We start from the raw sequence: 20393 nt of genomic DNA, 5'->3' as shown, positions 1-20393 counted from the left end.
AGCATGTAAGCCTGGATCATTGAATGTGCCAGTCTGCAGCGCTGGGTTCAGACAACCCTTTGAGTGAAAGACCAGCAAATTTCAGGCAAACCAAAGAGTGTCTTTCACTGAGTTATTGGGCCTCCAACAGCCAGTGCTGCCTTGCAAAAGCACATTCCAGCAATGGGTGGGGGGGAGGGGGGGAATGGTTTCTTCTCCACTCTAGCTGCTCCAAGAGTGATGGGGCTTTCTGCCAACTGACTTTGACAATCTGCTCAGGGAGCCATCCAACAGGAGTCACCATCTTCTTTTCTGGCAGGAACTTGAAGACTATTACCTGATGGACTTATGGCCAAAAGGGTTTTTGCACAACTTTTCTCTGTGGGACAGCAGATACAGCGTGGCCCAGCTGAATGGGGCTTTTTCTGTGAATTGGCCAGACAATCCTTCGCAATTCCAGGATCAGGCAGAATATCTGCATGAATTAACATTTGGCGCTTACATGCTGAGGGTTTTGACACTGACTGATTCAATTGGACATAAGGGAGGCCATCAGATAAGGGTAACTTTAGTTGAGCTTTAGCCTGTCTTTATCCAAAGGTTTGTCCATTTGACTCAATGGACCTAACGTATGTTTAACCTCCAGTTAAAATAGTAGATCTCTTCATCAAAGCTGAAATGAGGTGTGGAGGGATTTGTTTGGGGTGTGGGTAGGGAGTTAATGGGTGTTGGATGCTGGTGGCGAAAAGATGTTGATTGTTCAGAGTACACACTGAATACCCCACCACCATGCCCAAACTATTAGAATAAATGCTGTCCACTCCACACTTCACTTCAGCTTTGATGAAGAGTCATCTAGACTCGAAACATTAGTTTGCTTTCTCTCCATGGATGCTGTCTGACCCGCTGTGATCACCAGTTTTTGTTGTTTTCAGTACAGATTTCAGCATGTGCAGTAATTTATACTACAAAGTGGCAGATCAATGGGTAATGGACACATTGAACCCAGGAGTGGGTTTATAAATATACTTTGATCATAAATTTTGTAAAAGGCATCACAAAATTGATTTAAAAGTTATCGAAAGTTCAACTTGTCTCCAGACAGAATATACCATTCTTAACTGTCTCAACACAACTCTAGTATTTACAATTTACATTCTATATCAAGCATGCAGACTGTGGGCAAAAACATTTCAAATTAAGAATACAGCTGGATGTAAGTTTGCTCGCTGAGATGGAAGGCTCATATTCAGATATTTCATCACTATGCTAGATGAAGCACTGGTGTTGGTGACCCACTTTCTATTTATGTGATTAGGTTTCCTTGGGTTGATGATGTAATTTCTTGTGGTGACATTATCTCTTGTGGTGATGTCATTTCCTGTTCTCTGTCTCAGAGAGTGGTAAATGGGATCCAAGTCGATGTGTTTGTTGATAGAGTTCCAGTTTTCATGCATGTCCCTATTTGGCTAACACCACCACAGGAATTGACATCACCAACCCAAGGAAACCTAACCACATAAGTAGAAAGTGGGTCACTAACACAAGTGCTTCACCAGAGGCTCACTGATGATGTTACCGAGTATGGTGACGAAACATCTGAAAATGAACTTTCTAGCTCAGTGAGAAAACTTACGTCCAGAACCTCAACAGGACCTACAAATCTTCTCAAAACTCACTAAAGATTATATCCCTCAAAACTGAAGTAAACTTTTCTCCATTTACCACATTCTACACTGAGGTGCATCAATATGATTTCAGGACCCTTGATATTCACAATGAACATAGAATCCTTACAGTGTGGGTGTAGGCCATTCAGCCCATTGAGTCCACAGCAAACCTCTGAAGAGCATTCCACCCACACCCACCTCCCTACCCTATAATCCTGCATTTCCCATTGCTAATCCACCTCTCCTGAATATTCCTGTGCACCCTAGGCAATTTAGCATGGCCAATCTACCCTAACCTGCACATCTTTGGTCTGTGGGATGGAATCGGAGAGCACTCAGAGGATACCACACAGACAATGAGCAAAGTCCATACAGACAGTCACCCGAGGGTGGGATTGAACCCAGGTGCCTAGTTCTGTGAGGCAGCTGCTCTAACCACAGAGTCACTGTGCTGCCCCAACATTTCTTGTCTGGTGCACAGCCCAAGGGGGTCTGCTGGTTCCAGCCTCTCAGTGTTCTATGGCTGAAAGGCCTTAGGCAATGATCCTCCCCTATTATGTATTTGTAAGTGGATGACTCGTGATTTAGTGTGTCACCCAACAGAGAGACCTGGACCTTGGAATGTGGCAATTTGCAACACTCAGTTGAGACAACTATTTGCACTGTAAGATCAGCTGGTTTTGGGCAGACTGAAGGCCATCTTTCACCAACTTGAAAGCCCTAAGGTGATGTTTGTCTCAGAGTATATCTGTGAGAACAGCCCATAGAGCACAGCCCCCTGTATCACATCTCTGCTGAGGTTGAACCTTGCCACAACACTACTCCAGAGCTGTGAGCCCAGTCCCTCTTCTGTTTCTCTGAACCTTCCAGGCAAACCAAGCTTAAATTGGCAGACTCCCTTAAAACAAGAGCATCTAATTGGCTGCCTGAGAATTTTCCCATTTCTCCATGCTGGGACAATTCCAGGTTCTATGTGTAGGTAGCTGAACTTAGCCCATACTGGCTGGGTCTTTCAGACCTCCTTTCCATTTCAGTCTGAAATTCTCGAGCTGATATCTCCTCCGGGGTTTACACATGGGAAAATATCCTACTCCTGTACTTGCACGTTCTCCCCGTGTCTGCGTGGGTTTCCTCCGGGTGCTCCGGTTTCCTCCCACCCTCCAAAGATGTGCGGGTCAGGTGAATTGGCCAAGCTAAATTGCCCGTAGTGTTAGGTAAGGGGTATATGTAGGGGTATGGGTGGGTTGCGCTTCGGCAGGGTCGGTGTGGACTTGTTGGGCCGAAGGGCCTGTTTCCACACTGTAAATCTAATCTAATCTTATCTGAGTGTCTTTTGAACGTTGTAATTGTGCACACATCCAAGATCTATACAGAAGTCTATCGATGTTGCAGGTATTAACCCTTATTCAGTCCTGAAGAAGGGTTAATACCTAGAATGTTGACTTCTCCACCTCCTGAAGCTGCCTGGCGTGCTGTGTTCTTCCAGCCTCCTGTTTGCCTACGTTCGATTCTAGCATCTGCAGCTTTTTTGTCTCTAGCTATAGATTTTTGTTGGGCTGTATAGATCTTGGATGTGGGCACAATTACAATGTTCAAAAGATACTCAGATAAGTATAGGAGCAGGAAAGGTTAGGAGAGATGTGGGCCAGGAGCAGGCAGGTGGGATTAGTTTAGTTTGGGATTATGTTCGGCATGGACTGGTTGGACTGAAGTATCCATTTCCATGCTGTATGTCTCTATGACTCTAAGATATTATTAAATGCTGGAACTGACTTGAGGGGCTGAATGGTCTACTCATATTTTGCTTAAACTTGTTAAAGTCTGAGCGTCAGAGTGCCCTTGTATTCAATGAGTTACCATGACTTGTGTTCTGGGTGAGGACTTGTGGGCAGTCTGCCAACCACTTTCAATCCATTAAAAAGTAAGTTTAGAAAATCCAACCTCTCGCAAACAAAGAGTTTCGGCAAACAGAGTGGAGAGGATGGTTAATTTGTAACCGTCCTGTAATGGCGTCGTTTTGGAAACTGCAATGTGTCGTTTATTCTTGTGGTTTCCGTTCATTAATGAAATATAGAGAAGCATCTGTAAGTGGCTTCATTCCTGGCACACAGCCTGTGCAGGCCAGAGGGTAAGCTACTAAGCAGGTCCTTGCTTCTCCAGCTTGTGCTCATTGGTTTCCAGGCTTTGTACAGATACCACAGGTTCCCCCACAATGACTGCTCTCAATTAACCAAGGGATGGAGGTAGCATGATGATCTCATGCACAGGGAGAAGCATTCCATGCTCCTTTGGGAGCAGTGAGAGTGCTGTCGCTTTTCTCTTTCACAGGCTGTGGTCACTGCTACACCTTTTTCACAAGTTCCTACCTTCACAGGTTTCCAGCCGCATTCTCTTTGTTTTCGGTTAGACCCCCTACAGTGTGGAAACAGGCCCTTCGGCCCAACAAGTCCTCACCAACCCTCCGAAGAGCAACACACCCAGACCCATTCCCCTCTATTTATCCCTGACTAATATACCTAACACTACAGGCAATTTAGCATGGCTAATTCACCTGACTTGCACATTTTTGGACTGTGGGAGGAAACCGGAGCACCCAGAGGAAATCCACGCAGACAAGGGGAGAATGTGCAAACTCCACACAGACAGTTGGCGGGGTGGGTATTGAACCTGGGTCTCTAGCGCTCTGAGGCAGCAGTGCTAACCACTGAGCCACCGAGCCATCTCCTAATTGATATTCAACCATCCCCAGAGCCCGATTATAAAACTGGTACTTCAAATCAAATGGTCATGAAATGCTAAAAGTTCACTCCAAGCAGGCCTAACCACCTCAGAGCCAATGCAGGGTAGCCAACGCTGAGGTGGAGGGCAGCCATTTTGATTGCATCTATAGCAAGAAGACGGTAATCTGTTTGTTATACTGTACGTTGAGGCAATTATTAGTGGCGAGGTCCACTTGAGAATTGTCTACTCCTTTAAAAAAACGTGCGTGGAATTTTTGAAGGGTAGCAGTAATTGACATTAGCAAGCTTGTAACCATTTGTTCAGAGTGGTGACAAATTGAGCGTCAAACTTTGAGTCATCATGTTTCAACTATGAGGCAGAGTGGCAGCAGAGAGAGAAAAGGAAGCAAATCTTGCACTCTGGATCTTAATGCCTCGTGGCATCTCCTAAGCCCACGTTTCTAAAGATCTGTGAGTTTGAAATCAGCCTGTTCAGTCTCAATGCGACCCATGACCCTGAGCAGACATCGTCCTCAAACTGAGAGGCAGCCCATGCCGATGGGATCTTTGCACAGCCAGTTCCATAGTTTAACAGAAAAAAAACCGAAAGAACTGCGGATGCTGGAAATCAGAAACAAATACAGAAATTGCTGGAAAAACTCAGCAGGTTTGGCAGCATTTGTGGAGAGAAATCAGAGTTAACATATTGGGTCCAGTGAGCCGAAGAAGGATTCTGTAGAAGGCTTATTGTTTTGTTGCTACAGTTTAGCATCTAGCCAGCGTGGAAAACAGCATCTCTTGTGTACTCAGCTTTGATGCTGTGCTTACATTTCTAGAAATGGATTTGAACTCATCACATAACGACTTAAATAGAAAAATTGGTGGCAGGGTAGCACAGTGGTTAGCACTGCTGCCTCACAGCGCCAGAGACCCGGGTTCAATTCCCACCTCAGGTGACTGACTGTGGAGTTTGTACGTTCTCCCCGTGTCTGCATGGGTTTGCTCCGGTTTCCTCCCACTGTCCAAAAATGTGCAGGTTAGGTGAATTGGCCATGCTAAATTGCCCGTAGTGGGTCTGGGTGGGTAGCAGGTCGGTGTGGACTTGTTGGGCTGAAGGGCCTGTTTCCACACTGTAAGAAATCTAATCTAAAAGTGAGTGACAGCTTTGAAGTACAGGGGTTAGAATCACTATATTTAACCATCTTGATGTTGTGGGCATTTCCTGTATTTTTTTTTAAAAAAAAACATCCCTGGAGACATTTCAAGTTGTGCAAGTGTGCTTAAAGTGGGCTGTTACTTTTTAATCCACATTGATGTTTAATATTGAAATAATTTCCAATGTAGTGACGTGAATTCCATGCTAGTACCTGTCCCTACATGAATATCCTTTCAGAATTGCGCAGGATAGAGCAGTACAGGCATTTCATGTTCTATCTATGAATATTCAGCAAAATAATTCAAACTCTTACGACACACTGAAACATTCATTTGTTCTTTTGAGTTATTTTTGTACTTTGGTCACTCAGGGTCCTTAGCCAAGCTCGGTTACCTTGATGCTGCACCTGCCTCTTTTCTTCCTGAGTTCTTTGGAGTTATGGGCGATTAATCAGCAGTTCATTCGGTTGGAAGATGGCCCAGGAAATTCTATTTCAGTCTCTAAAATCCTTACCTTGAGCCCTAATCCCATTCTGTGTGAGTTGTGGGGTCTGGGTGACTTTGAGGAATTAAAATCTTGCCGACAGAATCCCCTCACTTACTCAGTCGAAATGATTTTTTGACCACACGAGGGATAAAAGAAGCACAATTAAAGGAGGAAATTTACTCAATCCCCTCAGCGTCGCTTTCATTTGCTATTTTGTGAAGATTTTCCTGTTTTTTTCTGACCTGTTATCATCCAGGAATCCATTCCACGCCTTGTTAACTCACTGATTTGAGACTATATTCCGAACATCATTGCTAACCTCGGTCTTTATCAGTTTGAACCAAGGTTCCACGGTCAGTGGTTTCATCCAAAGTAGTGAGGCAATACCTTCCCTCTTTTATTTTCTTTATTAACTTAGATCTTCAACAGGTCACAGATAAATTCCAAATTCCAAATGGCACTTTCAGATCTCTGAATACCCAAGGGAGTACCAGGCAATGTGTGAGGTTGACTACAGACAGGGAAAACAGACAGGTAGGGTTACGGTGAGAATCACTGACTGTGGAACCTAGCTTCAAATTAGAAAGGGTAAGGTTAGGAATGAGGAATATTGTCACAAAATAAAGAGTTAAAAAGACATGGAATGGATTCCTGAATTAGGTAATGGGACAGAAAAAAAACAGTAAAACCTTCATAAAACAACAAATGAATGTGAGTCTGAGGGGATTAGACTGTCATAGGTTGAGTAAATTTCCTCTTATAATCAGTTCTCTATTATTCCTCAAGTGTTCAAGATCTCATTTCAACTGGTTAAGTGAGGGGAGTCAGTGAGATTTTAACTTGTGAGTCAGCAATTCAATAAAATTCAAGGTAAATGTTGAAGTCTACCAAGACTCTGCTGTCTGCCCACTCTCATTTGTCATAACCTTTGACTTGGGCCTGGAGCCTACTGTACATGGGTGATGTGGTTATCATCATCAACAATGTGGTAGAGGGACAGGCCCAAGATGAAAGTACAAGAATGTAGAGCTAAGGTTAAATAAAATGATTTATGATCTTACTGAATGGAAGCGCAGACTCAAAGGGCTGAGTGGCCTGCTCTCATTCCTTGTTCATGTGAAAATAAAACACCCAGGATAATAGTGGGCTAAAGATGTGCAGCAAGAATCTTCATACCTGCCCTTTTATGAAAAAAAGGGGAAAGCAGAACAGTAAGGTCTCTCTTCCTGGCATGGTCTCAGCTTGTTCTTCTGGTCTTGAGGTGGTTCCAGAGCAATCTCCTGGCCTTGTGAACCCTGAGGTGAAGGCCGGCATTGACTGGAGTCAAGACCTGGTGCAGACTGGAGTCAAGACCCAGCACGGTTTGGAGTCAAGGCCCGGCACAGACTGGAGTCAAGGCCCGGCACAGACTGGAGTCAAGGCCCGGCAAAGACTGGAGTCAAGGCCCGGCACAGACTGGAGTCAAGGCCCGGCAAAGACTGGAGTCAAGGACCGGCAAGGACTGGAGTCAAGGCCCGGCAAAGACTGGAGTCAAGGACCAGCAAGGACTGGAATTAAGGCCCGGCATGGACTGGAGTCAAGGCCTGGCATGGACTGGAGTCAAGGCCCGGCATGGACTGGAGTCAAGGCCTGGCATGGACTGGAGTCAAGGCCCGGTGTGGATTGGAGTCAAGGCCCTGCATGGATTGGAATCAAGGCCGGCATTCACTGGAGTTAAGGCTTAGCATGGTTTGGAGTCAAGGCCCGGCAAGGACTGGAGTTAAGACCCTGCTTGGATTGGAATCAAGGCCCAGCATTCACTGGAGTCAAAGCCCTGCATGGACTGGAGTCAAAGCCTGGCATGGACTGGAATCAAGGCCCGGTACGGACTGGAGTCAAGGCCCAGCATGGACTGGAGTTAAGACCCTGCATGGATTGGAATCAAGGCCCGGCATTCACTGGAGTCAAAGCCCTGCATGGACTGGAGTCAAAGCCTGGCATGGACTGGAATCAAGGCCCGGCATGGACTGGAGTCAAGGCCCAGCATGGACTAGAGGCTCGGCCCAATGCAGACTGGAGGCTAGGTGCCTGCATGGTCTGGGTTAGTAGACTATTGTTCTGAACTTTTTTTCTCCATTTCATAACATAATCTATTCCTAAAATCTGCAATGCTGGACTTTTAACTTCTCTAGTTTTCTAAGAACTTTAACTGAAGAAGGTGTACCTCGGAACCTTTGTACCTAAGATGGCACCATTAGCAGAGACTTGTACACTTTTCACTGTACTCACTTGAGTAAATGTGACAATAAAGCTAATTCTAATTCTAGATAGCCATCACTGTCAGAAGTGTGAAAGACGTGGGCATTTAAATACCTGGGCTCAGTAATTCCTGATGAAGGGCTTATGCCTGAAATGTCAACTCTCCTGCTCCTCAGATGTTGCCTGACCCACTGTGCTTTTCCAGCACCACACTTTTCGACTCTGACTCTCCAGCATCTGAAGTTCTCACTTTCTCTCAGCAATCGAGCAGGATGGCAGGCTGTGGGGCGTCAATGACAAGAGAGAACACAAGGTGCACAAGAAAGCTATGGAGATTTTGTGGGTAGTATTAAATAGAAAGAATTAAAAATTATTTTGTACAGGGTCCTCAGTTGGAACTGCAACGCAGCCAATTCGGTCTTCATAGTGGAGGATACAAATAACATGTCAGTAGTTGACAAAGAGACATTGGTAGGTGAGGACCTAGAAACAATCATTATCATGGAAGAGGTTGTGTTCGGCAAGCTAATGGAATGAAGGGTAGACAAGACTCCTGGTCTGAATGGAGTCAATCCCAGGGTGCAACAATAAATGGCGGGAGAAATAGCAAATGCTCTTGTGGTAATTTTCCAAACTTTACTGGACTCTGGGGCAGTTCCAGTAGAATGTAAAACAGCAAATGTGATGCCACTGTTTAAAAAGGAGGTGGACAAAACTTGAGAAATTATAGACCGATTAGCTTAACTTTTGTAGTGGGGAAAATGCTTGAATCTATTATCATGGAAGAAATAGCAAAACAGCTAGGTAGAAATTGTCCCATTGGGCAGACACAGCATGGATTCATGAAGGGCAGGTATGCTTAATCAATCTACTGGAATTCTATGAAGACATTAGGAACACGGTGGACAACGGGGACCCAGTGGATGTGGTGTACCTAGATTTCCAAAAGGCCTTCAACAAGGTGCTGTACAAAAGGCTGCTGCATAAGATAGAGATGCAAAACATTACAGACAATGTATTAGCATGAATAGAGGATTGGTTAATTAAGAAGAAGCAAAGAGTGGGAGTAAATGAGTGCTTTTCTAGTTCGCGATCAGTGACTTGTGGTGTGCCTCAGGGATCACTGTTGGAACCACAATTATTCACAATTTATATAGGTGATTTGGAGTCGGGGACTACGATTGGTGTGTCAAGGTTTGCGGATGACACTAAGATGAGTGGTAGAGCCAAGTGTGCAGAGGATTGTGAAACTTTGCAAAGGAACGTAGATAGTTTAAGTGAGTGGGCAAAGGTCTGGCAGATTGAATACAATGTTAATAAATGTGAAGTCATCCATTTTGGTCGGAGTAACAGTAAAAAGGACTATTACTCGAATGCAGAGGGACCTGGGTGTCCTTGTGCATGAATCACAGAGGATTGGTCTGCAGGGACAACAAGTAATTAGGAAGGCAAATGGAATTTTGTCCTTCATTGCTAAAGAGATTGAGTTTAAAAGCAGAGAGGTTATGTTACAGCTGTACAAGGTGCTGGTGAGGCCACACCTGGAGTACTGTGTGCAGTTTTGGTCTCCTTACTTGAGGAAGGATGTCCTGGCACTGGAGGGGGTGCAGAGGAGGTTCACTGGGTTGATTCCAGAGTTGAGAGGGTTGGGTTATGAGGAGAGATTGAGCAGACTAGGACTATACTCATTGGAATTTAGAAGAATGGGGGAGAATCTTACAGAAACATATAAAATTATGAAGGGAATAGATAAGATAGAAGTTGAGTGGATGTTTCCACTGGCTGGTGAAACTTGGTTTAATAGGGCATAGCCTCAAAATCAGGGGGAGCAGATTGAGGACTGAATTGAGGAGAAACATCCTTGCCCAGAGGGTTGTGAATCCATGGAATTCCTGCCCAGTGAAGCAATTGAGGCTTCTTCAGTAAATGCTTTTAAATCTAAGGTAGATAATTTTTTGAACAGTGAAGGAAATAAAGGTTATGGTGAGAGGGTGGGTAAATGGAGCTGAGGCCATGAAAAGATCAGCCATGATCTGAATAGCGGAATAACTGAATGGCGGAGCTGACTCGAAGGGCCTGAGGGCTTACTCCTGCTCCTGGTTCTTGTGTTCTTATGTTCAATTGCAGATCAAGTCAAAAAGTGTGGTGTTGGAAAAGCACAGCCAGACAGGCAGCATCCGAGGAGCAGGCGTTTCAAAGCTTAGGGCATAAGCTCGTCATCAGGAATCTCCTGTTCCTTGGATGCTGCCTGACCGGCTGTACCTTTCCAACACCACACATTTAGACTCTGATCTCCAGCATCTTCAGTCCTCACTTTCTCCCTTCTATTGCAGATATACAAGGATTAGATTAAGTGTGCCGAAAAGGCTGAGTAATTTTAATGAAGTATTTAAACTTTCATATCAATTGGGACTATTACTCTAACATGCCAGTAACATAATGAATTTCATCAGAGTGTCCGAGGTAATTTTCAACAACAATATTTCCTGGAACCAACAAGAGGGCAGACCATATTAAATTTAGTAATGAGTTATGAGCCAGATTTAATTAACAGCACACTGAGCGTGAATATTTATCTAATAGTGAACATAATATGATGGAGTGTAATGTAATGCTTATATGAGAGATATACAAACAGCAACTAAGATTTTAGATTCAGTTCTCAATAACTACAATGGGGTGAGACTGAAACTGCCCTCAGTAAACTGGATCCACCATTTTTCGAGTAGATAAAATGATAGAACATCAGTGGGAGGTTTCAAAACAGAATTTAATATGATATGGAGATAGTTTATACCCTTCAGAGGCAAGAGATCTACTTGCCAAGGAAGAAAGGACAACTAAATAGTTTAGAGATAATGTAAAATTTAAAAAAGGAAATATAGCAATGTATAAAAACATAGATCTCAGTGATTGGGACAGATTAAAAAAAAGAACAGCAAAAGGTGACAAATCAGATAATGATAACAAAAAGAGAGCATTAAGTACATTTCTAAAGGATATTAAAATCAACACAAGATATCTGTACAATCATATTAAGAAAAAAGAGTGGAAAGCAGAAATGTGAATCACTTGATAACAAATAATGGTCAATTGTGTCAATTGTGTGTGGTCCAAAGCTGCTGTAGCAAGCTCCGATAGAGTTGATCTGTGTCGGTGCCATCTTGAAATTACTCCAGTATATATATATCGATGGAGCTGAGGTGGAGATGGTCGAAAGCATCAAGTTCCTCTGAGTGACAATCACCAACAATCTGTCCTGAACCATGCACGTTGATGCGATGGTCAAGAAGGCAGAACGATGCCTCTTCTTCCTCAGGAGGCTAAGGAAATTCAACATGTCCATAAGGACCCTCACCAACCTTTGCAGATGCACTATAGAAAGCATTCTATCTGAATGCATCATGGCTTGGTTCAGCAACTGCCCTGCTCAGGCCTGTAGAGAAACTACAGAGAGTTGTGAACACAGCCCAGACCTTCCATCCACTGACTCCATCTATACTTCTTGTTTCCGTGGGAAGACAGCCAACACCACCAAAGACCCCTCCCACCCCAGTTCTAACCTCAGGCATAAGATACAAAACACACGTACCAACAGGTTCAAGTTTAACTTATTCCCAGTTGTTATTAGACTTCCGAATGGACATCTCAAATTTCAAATCTAATGTTTATCTTGCTTTTTATGCACCTTCTTTGCTGCCATAATGTTCAATTCCTCACTCTTTTTTTATCCCCCTATGATCTTTGTTATGTTGTGATCTACCTGTACTGCACACAAATCAAAACTTTTCACTGTATCTAGGTACATGTGTTAATGATAAATCAAATCAAATCAAAGCTGGTTGTTGGGGAGAGTTTTAATGTTGAAATCACTTCAATGACAAGAGAGGATGTAAGGAAATGCAAGAAGGCAGTGGAGCTTTTATGGGTGGTATTAAATCAAAAGTATTTAAGACTATTTTGTATGGCTCCTCAGTAGGAACTGTGAAGCAACAGATTGCAGAATACAAAGATTAGATTAAGTGTGTAGAAAAAGAGTTAGATTTCATAATATTTAAGGCACAAAATATTCCAATTAGTTACGTTTGATCCTGCCTAGAAACAAGGGTGGGACTTACTAGAAGTTCAAATAAGTCATTCAAATCAGACCAAGGATCAGTAAACAAGGGTCAGCCAGGTTTGCTCAGAGAGTATGTTAGTATATGGGAAACAGGCCCCAGGCAGCTGAAGTGCTACTATTAGTTGGTTCAGTGCAGTTGGGGCTCAGGGAAGCCCATGAGGATCTGTTTGATAGCTCTGTGCTGCTGGATTATGTGACCCCTTGGGCAATTTCCAGCTCAGTAGAGTTAAAGGAACACTGTCTGCTAGAGAGCTGGCAATTTGGAAAGGAACATTTGTAAGTAGCATCAGCTCAGCGAATGTAGCTACTTGGTTACAACATTGAAATTGTGTCAATAACATATATCTAATGTGCCAGTTATCTAACGCTTGCAAGCAGTCTCAGGTATCCTGGGGTACTGGGTCTTGGAAGAAGAGATTGAACTACTAACACATGAATAGTTGTTGAGATAGTTTTATTTAGATTAGTTTTGAGGAAGTTCAGAGACTAGATCTTTGAAAGTGTGGATTTGATATCCCTTGTGAAGGATGAAAGTTTAATGAGATTTGATGATCCACAGTGTCGTAATGTCTGGTGGTGTTGAGACGGAAACCGAATGGTCTCGTCTCTACGTGTTCGTTGGAAGGAGAGATCAAACCGGCTAGAGTTTGGAGCAAAAACACCGTTTATTACAGAATCAAGACTGGCAAACTATACAACGAATTCAAAAGCATGCAAATTCGTTGGAGAAGGCGTTCTGTCTCTCTCTTCGGATCTGGTGCAGTTATACTTCGCGCTTCCTCGAGTTCCCGGTCAGGTTCCCCTCGTTCGGTTCTCTCATTGGTTGGTTCACCTGTCTGTGAAGGGATTAGTGTCTCTATTGGCTGCCCCGAGATACCTGCCCAGCTCCTGCTGCGCTGAACAATGGGTAGACATCCTGGGTTCGGCAGTTTCTGATCTTGTAAATTAAAAGTTTATTGTTGGAAGGGTTTCCTCATTGCCATGCGTCTGGCTGTCTGGGCGTTCACAATAGTTCTCCATAGCTGAATATACAGGTATTATCATTTAACACAGGACCCGAATGAGTTTGACGTCAGCGGAGGCATTAGCAAGTGCTTTATCAATCAAGTGTAGTATCGGTGCGATTTACACTATCCGATAGTTACCAGTTTCCTTTATTAACAATGAGATTGTAACAGGATGATCTGAAACTGACGGACATGTTCTAATCCCCAAGGAATGTGGCCTGCAGTGGCTGGGTTTACTTTACATGGCTGTGTTTTAGCTGGTACCTGACAGTGTCTGCTTTAATAATGGTGCTCCCCTCCCTAGCCCCAATGTGGGTACCCCGATAGCAGATTATCCCCAACAGTGGGTTGCTAAGAATTCCATCTGTCTTCATTGCATCTGCAATCTGAAGTGTTGTATGGGGTGCTTGACCACACTTATTCTGTTAACCTACATTTATCACATGTTAATTCTTCATATTAGCATATAATTTATATAATTACATATCATAGATTGTTCTACTTTTCTAACTTGGGGGAGTAAAGTTTATTTTGTTTGTTTAAAACCACGTATTCTTGTGGCTTTATTCCCTTGGTAATATTTCAAACTGCATCTACTTTAAGCTAAAATAAGTTAACCAGACCACAACATAATATTGCTTGGGATCATAGGAAATGAAAATAAGGAAATGGTGCTAAATAATCACTTTGTCTCAGTATTTACAGTAGGGGAAGAGTAACCATGCTGGGCATCTCAAGGCAACTAATATTGAATCAGGGACAGGGCCTCATGAAAATGAATGTAAATAAAGTGACAGCTATTTTATATTTACACAAAGGTTATGGACATCTCGGCTGGGCCATCATTTCTTGCCTATTCCACTGTCCCTAGTTGCCCCTTGAAAAGGTGGTGGTAAGCTGCTTTCTTGAACTGCTGCACTCCCGTGTTGTGGGTTGATCCACAATGTGCTTAAGGAGGGAATTCCAGGATTTTGAGCCAGCGACAGCGAAGGTCAAAACTTCCCATTGATATATTTCCAACTCAAGATGGTGAGTGGCTTGGAGGGGAACTTTATGTGGTGGTGCTTGCTGCTCCTATCTTTAGAGATGAATGTGGTTGAGACTTTATAATGTGCTGCCTAAGGAGCCTTGTTAAATTTATGCAGTTCATCTTGTAGATGGTACGCTCTGCTGCTTTGTGAATTGGCAGTAGAGTGACTGAATGCTGAGTGTTTGTGGATTTGGTCCCAATCCCAAGTGGGCTGCTTTGTTCTGGTTGGTTTCAAACTTCTTGAGTGTTATTGCAGCTGCATTCATCCAGACAAGTGGGGTCTATTCCATCACACTCCTGAGTTGTGCCTTATTGACAGGTACTGGGGAGTCAGGTGGTGAGTTAATTTCTGCTCTTGTAGCCACAATATTTATATGGCTATTCCAATTCAGTTTCTGGTCGATGGTAACCCCTAGGATGTTGATAGTGGTAGATTCAGATGTAGATTCAGAGCTGGTAACACCATTGAATGTCAAGAAGTTAGATTTTCTCATGTTGGAGATGGTCATTGCTTGGCATTTGTGTGGTACAAAGTTACTTGCCACTTGTCAATCCAAGCCTGGATGTTGCCCAATTTGAACATTGTCTGCTTCAATATCTGAGGAGTCAGGAATGATGCTGAACATAATACAATCATTGGTGACCATGCCCAAATCTGACTTTATGATAGAGGCAAAGTCATTGATGAAGCAGCTGAAGATATTTGGAGCTAGGATACTCCCCTGAGGAATTCATGTACAGATGTGCTGGAGCTGAGGTGGCTGACTTACAACAACCATAACCATCTTCCAGGTATGATTCTAAACAGCAGAGATTTTCCCCCCAATATCCATTGATTCCAATTCTGCTAGTACTCCTCAGTGACACACTCAGTCGAATGTGGCCTTAATGTCGAGGGATTTCACTCTTATCTAACTCCTGGAATTCAGCTCTTTTGCCTATTTGAATGTAATGAGGTCAGGAGCTGAGAGACCCTGGCAGAACTTAAGCTGAGCATCACTGAGCAGGTTATTGCTGAGCAGCTACTGCTTGATAGCAGTGTTGATGACCACCTTCCATCACTTTACTGATGGGGCAATATATGGCTGGGCTGGATTATCCTGCTTTTAGTGGACAGGACATGAAGGAAATAATGGCACTAACTGGTGATAACTCTTCAGGAGCAGAAGGTTTTCAAGCCAGGGTTTGAAGGAAAGGATAACAACATTTCAGATTCCATAAATATAATTTTCCAAAGTTTCCAAATGACTTAGGATGCATCACTTTAAATCATTTCACAAAGGAGAAAGTTGGAGACCAAAAATTCTGAACCAATTAACTTAGCATCCATTGTCAGGAAATTCTGAATGGCATGGGCATTCAGAAGGTAATTTATAAAATCCCAGTTAAGAGACTGAAGCTAAAGCTGTGAATCTTTGACACAGTCTTCCGGAGAAGGTTGTGGAAGCAGTCTCTTTTTTAAGGCAGAAGTAGATAGATTCTTGATGAAGTCAGAAGTCACATGATGCCACGTTATAGTCCAACAGGTTTATTTGAAATCATAAGCTTTTGCAGCGCTGCTGCTTCATCAGGGCTGATGAAGGGGCAGCGCTCCAAAAGCTTGTGATTTCCAATAAACCTGTTGGACTATAACCAAGTGTCACGTGGACTTTGTCCACCCCAGTCCAACATCAGAACCTCCACATCTTGATGAAAAAGGACATGAAACCTTATTGGGAATAAATGGAAATGTAGATTTAAGGGTACAATGAGATCAGTCATAATCTTATTAAAGGGCAGCTCAGGCTCAATGGTCAATCTTGCTTCTTGTTTGTATTTTAATATGGTGTAGAAGACATGAGCTATCTGAGCAGCCAGAGGTCATGTTTCATTCCAATGTGAACACCAGGGAAGAATGGGATTCTGCAGTGCATCTCGGAATCCAGAATGTGATCTATAAACAGGATCTCAGTAGTGGGCATCTTTGGATGACTCCCAGTGCCATGTACCTGTGAGGATTGGAAAAGGAGTGCAGAAGGGAGGGCTTTAGATTCCTGGGACATTTAGTCCAGTTCTATGGAGGGTGAAACCTCTATAGGCCCTCACCATTGCTGCATCTCCATCAGGAAAATGACCAATATTCTTGCAGGAAGAATCATTCAAGTGATAGAAAGCTTTTAGAAATGATATTTAGAGATAAATTCATGGTCACTTTGATAAGTGAGGATTAATTAAGGAAAACCATCATCAGTTTGGTAAAGATAAATCATATATAATTATCTTAATTAAGTTTTTTTTTGAAGAGGTAACAGAAAGGGTTGAAGAGGATAATAATGTTGATAATGTGAAAATGTGCTTGATAATTGCATAGTTCCAGGCTAGTCAGCAACGTTAAAGCCCATGGAATAACAATGCGTCATAGAGACGAATACTGTTCAGTGACAGGAAATTCGGAAATAATGACCAGCTGTTTTTTTTGACTGGAGGCAGGTATACGGTGGAAATCCACATTAGGACCACATATTTTCATTATCACTGTTAATGATGTAGATTTGAGGATACAGGGCACAATTTCAAAATTTGCAGCTGTGAGGAGACTATGAACACAGGGGAATATAAGATAGGAGCAGGAGTAAGCCAATCGGTTCCTCCAGTGTGCTTCGCTGTTCAACCAAACCATTTAAAAAATTCTTTAATGGGATGAGGGTAACACTGAGCACACCTGAAGTCTGTTGGTCATTCCTCATTACTCTTGAGGGGGTGAAATGCTCCAGTGTTTGGGGTGTAGCAGTACTCACAGTGGTGCTGGGAAGAGAGTTCCAGCAATTTGACTCAGTGACTACAACAGAGCAGTGATATTATTATTCCAGGTCAGGATGGTGAGCAGCTTGGAGGGGAACTTACAGTTGGTGGTGTTCATATTCTTCTGCCATCCTGGTCTTTCTCGATGGTGAAGATCACTGGTTTGGAAGGTGCTGTTGAAGAAGTTTTAGCTAGTTGCTGCAGTGCCTTTCTAGATGACACATACTATTACCATTGAGCGTCAATGATGAACAGAGTGAATGTTGAAGGCAGTGGCCATGATGCCATTCGAGTTCATTTCTCCTGGATAGTACCAAGCTTCATGAGTGTTGTTGGAGCTGCACCCATCCAGGCAAGTGGGGAATATTCCATCATACTCCTGACTTGTGCCTTGTAGATGATGGACAGGCTTTGGGGAATCGAAGGTGAGTTATTTGCTACAGGATTCCTAACCTTCTCTTGTAGTCTCTGTATTTATATGGTCAGTCCAGTTGAGTTTCTGGTCAATGGTAATCTCCAGGTTGTTGATTGTAGTAGGATCATATCAGCTTTCTTGTGAGTGAAGAAAATCAAGCTTTATTGGTGGTAACTATTTGCTCAAGACAAAGGAAATTCCTCGAGATTTATGTCAGTTTCTGGCCACAAGAGAGGAAGGGGTATGATTCCAGGAAATGTCGTGTCTTCACAAGACCCGAACTCAGTCCAATTCTGACAAAGTGACCCTGGACTCGAAATGTTAACTCTACTTTTCTCTCTACAGATGCTGACAAACCTGCTGACTTTCTCTAGCAATTTCTGTTTTAGTTACAGATTTCCAGTATCTGCAGTTTCTGTTTTTATTTCAATTCTGAGTAATCCGTTGATCCTTTCAAAGTCTCATATTATCACATCCTTTGGAACAGAATCAAGCATTTTACCTCGTGCTGATATTAAACTGACTCCTCTGTCATTCTATTTTCCTTTTTAAAATAGCGGGTTCATTTGCCAATCTCTGATCTGTTTGGACTGTTGCAGAATGTACAGAATTTTGAAAGATGACAACAGACACACGGACTATTTTGTGGCCACTTCCTTTAGTGCCCTATCGATGTACCTTGGGGATTTATCAGTTTTCAGGCCCATTAATTTCTCCAGCATTATATTCTTTACCAGTACTAATTTCCTTCAATTCTTTTGTCCCAATGGACTCTTGCTTCCTGAATATTTCCAGAAAATAATTAGCATCTCCTTCAATGAAGATAGAACTAGAGTAATTGTATAGTTGTTTTGCCATTTCCTTCTCCATTCTCAATTCTTCTGGTTTAGGCTATAAATGAAAAGCATGTGCATTCACTAATTTCTTTGCTCTTTACATTCTTATAAATGTTCTTATAGCTTCCTTCCACACCCTTGCAAGTTTGTTCTTATAGTCCATTTATCCCCTCTTATTCAATGTCTTAGTCCACCTTTGCTGAATTCTAAACTGCTACCAATCCTGAGTTTGCTACTTTTTTTATAGCAACTTTATATGACTTGTCCTTGGATCTAATATTATCCTTATAATCCCCTTTTGTTAGGCACAGAAGGGCCAATTTTCCTGTTGTTGTAAAGCTCTGGGATGTAGAGACATCTGGGTGTCCTAGTGCATGAATCATCAAAGGTTAGTCTACAGGTAAGTAATCAGAAAAGCTAACAGAATTTCATGGTTTGTTGAATTGGAGGGAATTGAATGCAAGATAGGGAGTTCATGCTTCAGTTATACAGGGCATTGGTGAGATAGTGTCTGGAGTATTGTGTACAATGTTGATCACTGTACCTCTGGCAGGAGTTGGAAGCAATTCAGAGAAGGTTTACTAGACAAATGCCTAACATGAGTGGATTATATTGTGAGGAAAGGTTATGCAGGCCATGCCTGTGTCCTCTGCAGTTTAGAAAAGTCAGATATGACTGATTTGAAACATATAAGATCCTGAGGGGACTTGACTGAGTGGATGTTGAAAGGATATTTCCTCTTATTTAAAACTAAAGGGTCACCTCCTTAAGGAAACTCTCAGTGAGTTGAGAATTTTTGGAATCCCTTCCTCAAAGGCAGTAGATGCAGAATCTTTAAATATTTTTAAGTCAGGTGTAGATATCTTCTTGATTATCAACGAGTTTAAAGATTATTGTGGATATACAAAATTGTAGAGTTGAGGTTAAAATCAGATCATGATCTTATTACATGGCAGAGCAGGCTGGAAAGGCCATGTGGGTCAGGCAGCATCTGAGGAGCAGGAAAATCAAATGATTCCTGATGAAGGGTTCCTGCCCGATACGTCGATTTTCCTGCTTCTCAGATGCTGCCTGACCCCGCTGTGCTTCTCCAGCACCACTCTAATCTTGACTCTAATCGCCAGCATCTGCAGTCCTCACTTTCACCTGGAAAGGACATGTGGCCCACCCCCATTCCGTGCAAGCACCAGAAAGGACTATAATAATTTTGTTTTCCTTAAATATTAACCACTTCCTAACCACTATTACACCTGTCAACTAAGTTATCCAATTGAGGTTATCTCATGCCTCAGAACTGAGTAGTTTGTTTTGTTTAGATTTAGAACTCTAGTTTCAGAATGGACGACTGTACTTTCCATACCAATGAAGAATTCTATGGTCCCTCTTCCCTAAAGGACATTGCACAACAAGATTACTCATTAACCCCTTCGCAGTGCAGAAAATCTAAGATAGCCTGTTCCCCTGTTGGTCCTTTACCATACGATTTTTGTATAAATTCATGGGACAAGGGTATTACTGGCTGGGTCAGCATTAATTGCCCATCCCTAATTGCCCAGTGGACAGTTAGGAGTCAACCACATTGCTGTGGATATGAAGTGACATGTAGGCTAGACCCAGGTGCAATTGGCAGATTTCTTTCCCTGAAGGACATGAGTGAACCAGATGGGTTTTTACAGCAATTGACCATGATTTTATGGTCATCAGTAGGTTCCTGATTCCTTAAAAATTAAACTCAAATTCCACTGTCTGTTGTGGCAGGATTGAAACCCCAGTTCTCAGAATATTAGCTGAGTTTCTGGGTTAATAGTCCAGTGATAATACCACTAGGCCATCACCTCTCACTTAAGGTCTAAAGGAAAATCTTGTGTACTGTTCCATGAATTCATCTGCCACTATATTATTGTGTATGTGGTTTGCCCAACGTATATGTCCACTTATGTCAACTATGATTACTG

Source organism: Hemiscyllium ocellatum, chromosome 22, assembly GCF_020745735.1.
Source record: "Hemiscyllium ocellatum isolate sHemOce1 chromosome 22, sHemOce1.pat.X.cur, whole genome shotgun sequence".
NCBI classification, from domain to species: Eukaryota; Metazoa; Chordata; class Chondrichthyes; order Orectolobiformes; family Hemiscylliidae; genus Hemiscyllium; species Hemiscyllium ocellatum.
Note: the sequence above shows the minus strand (reverse complement) of the source record.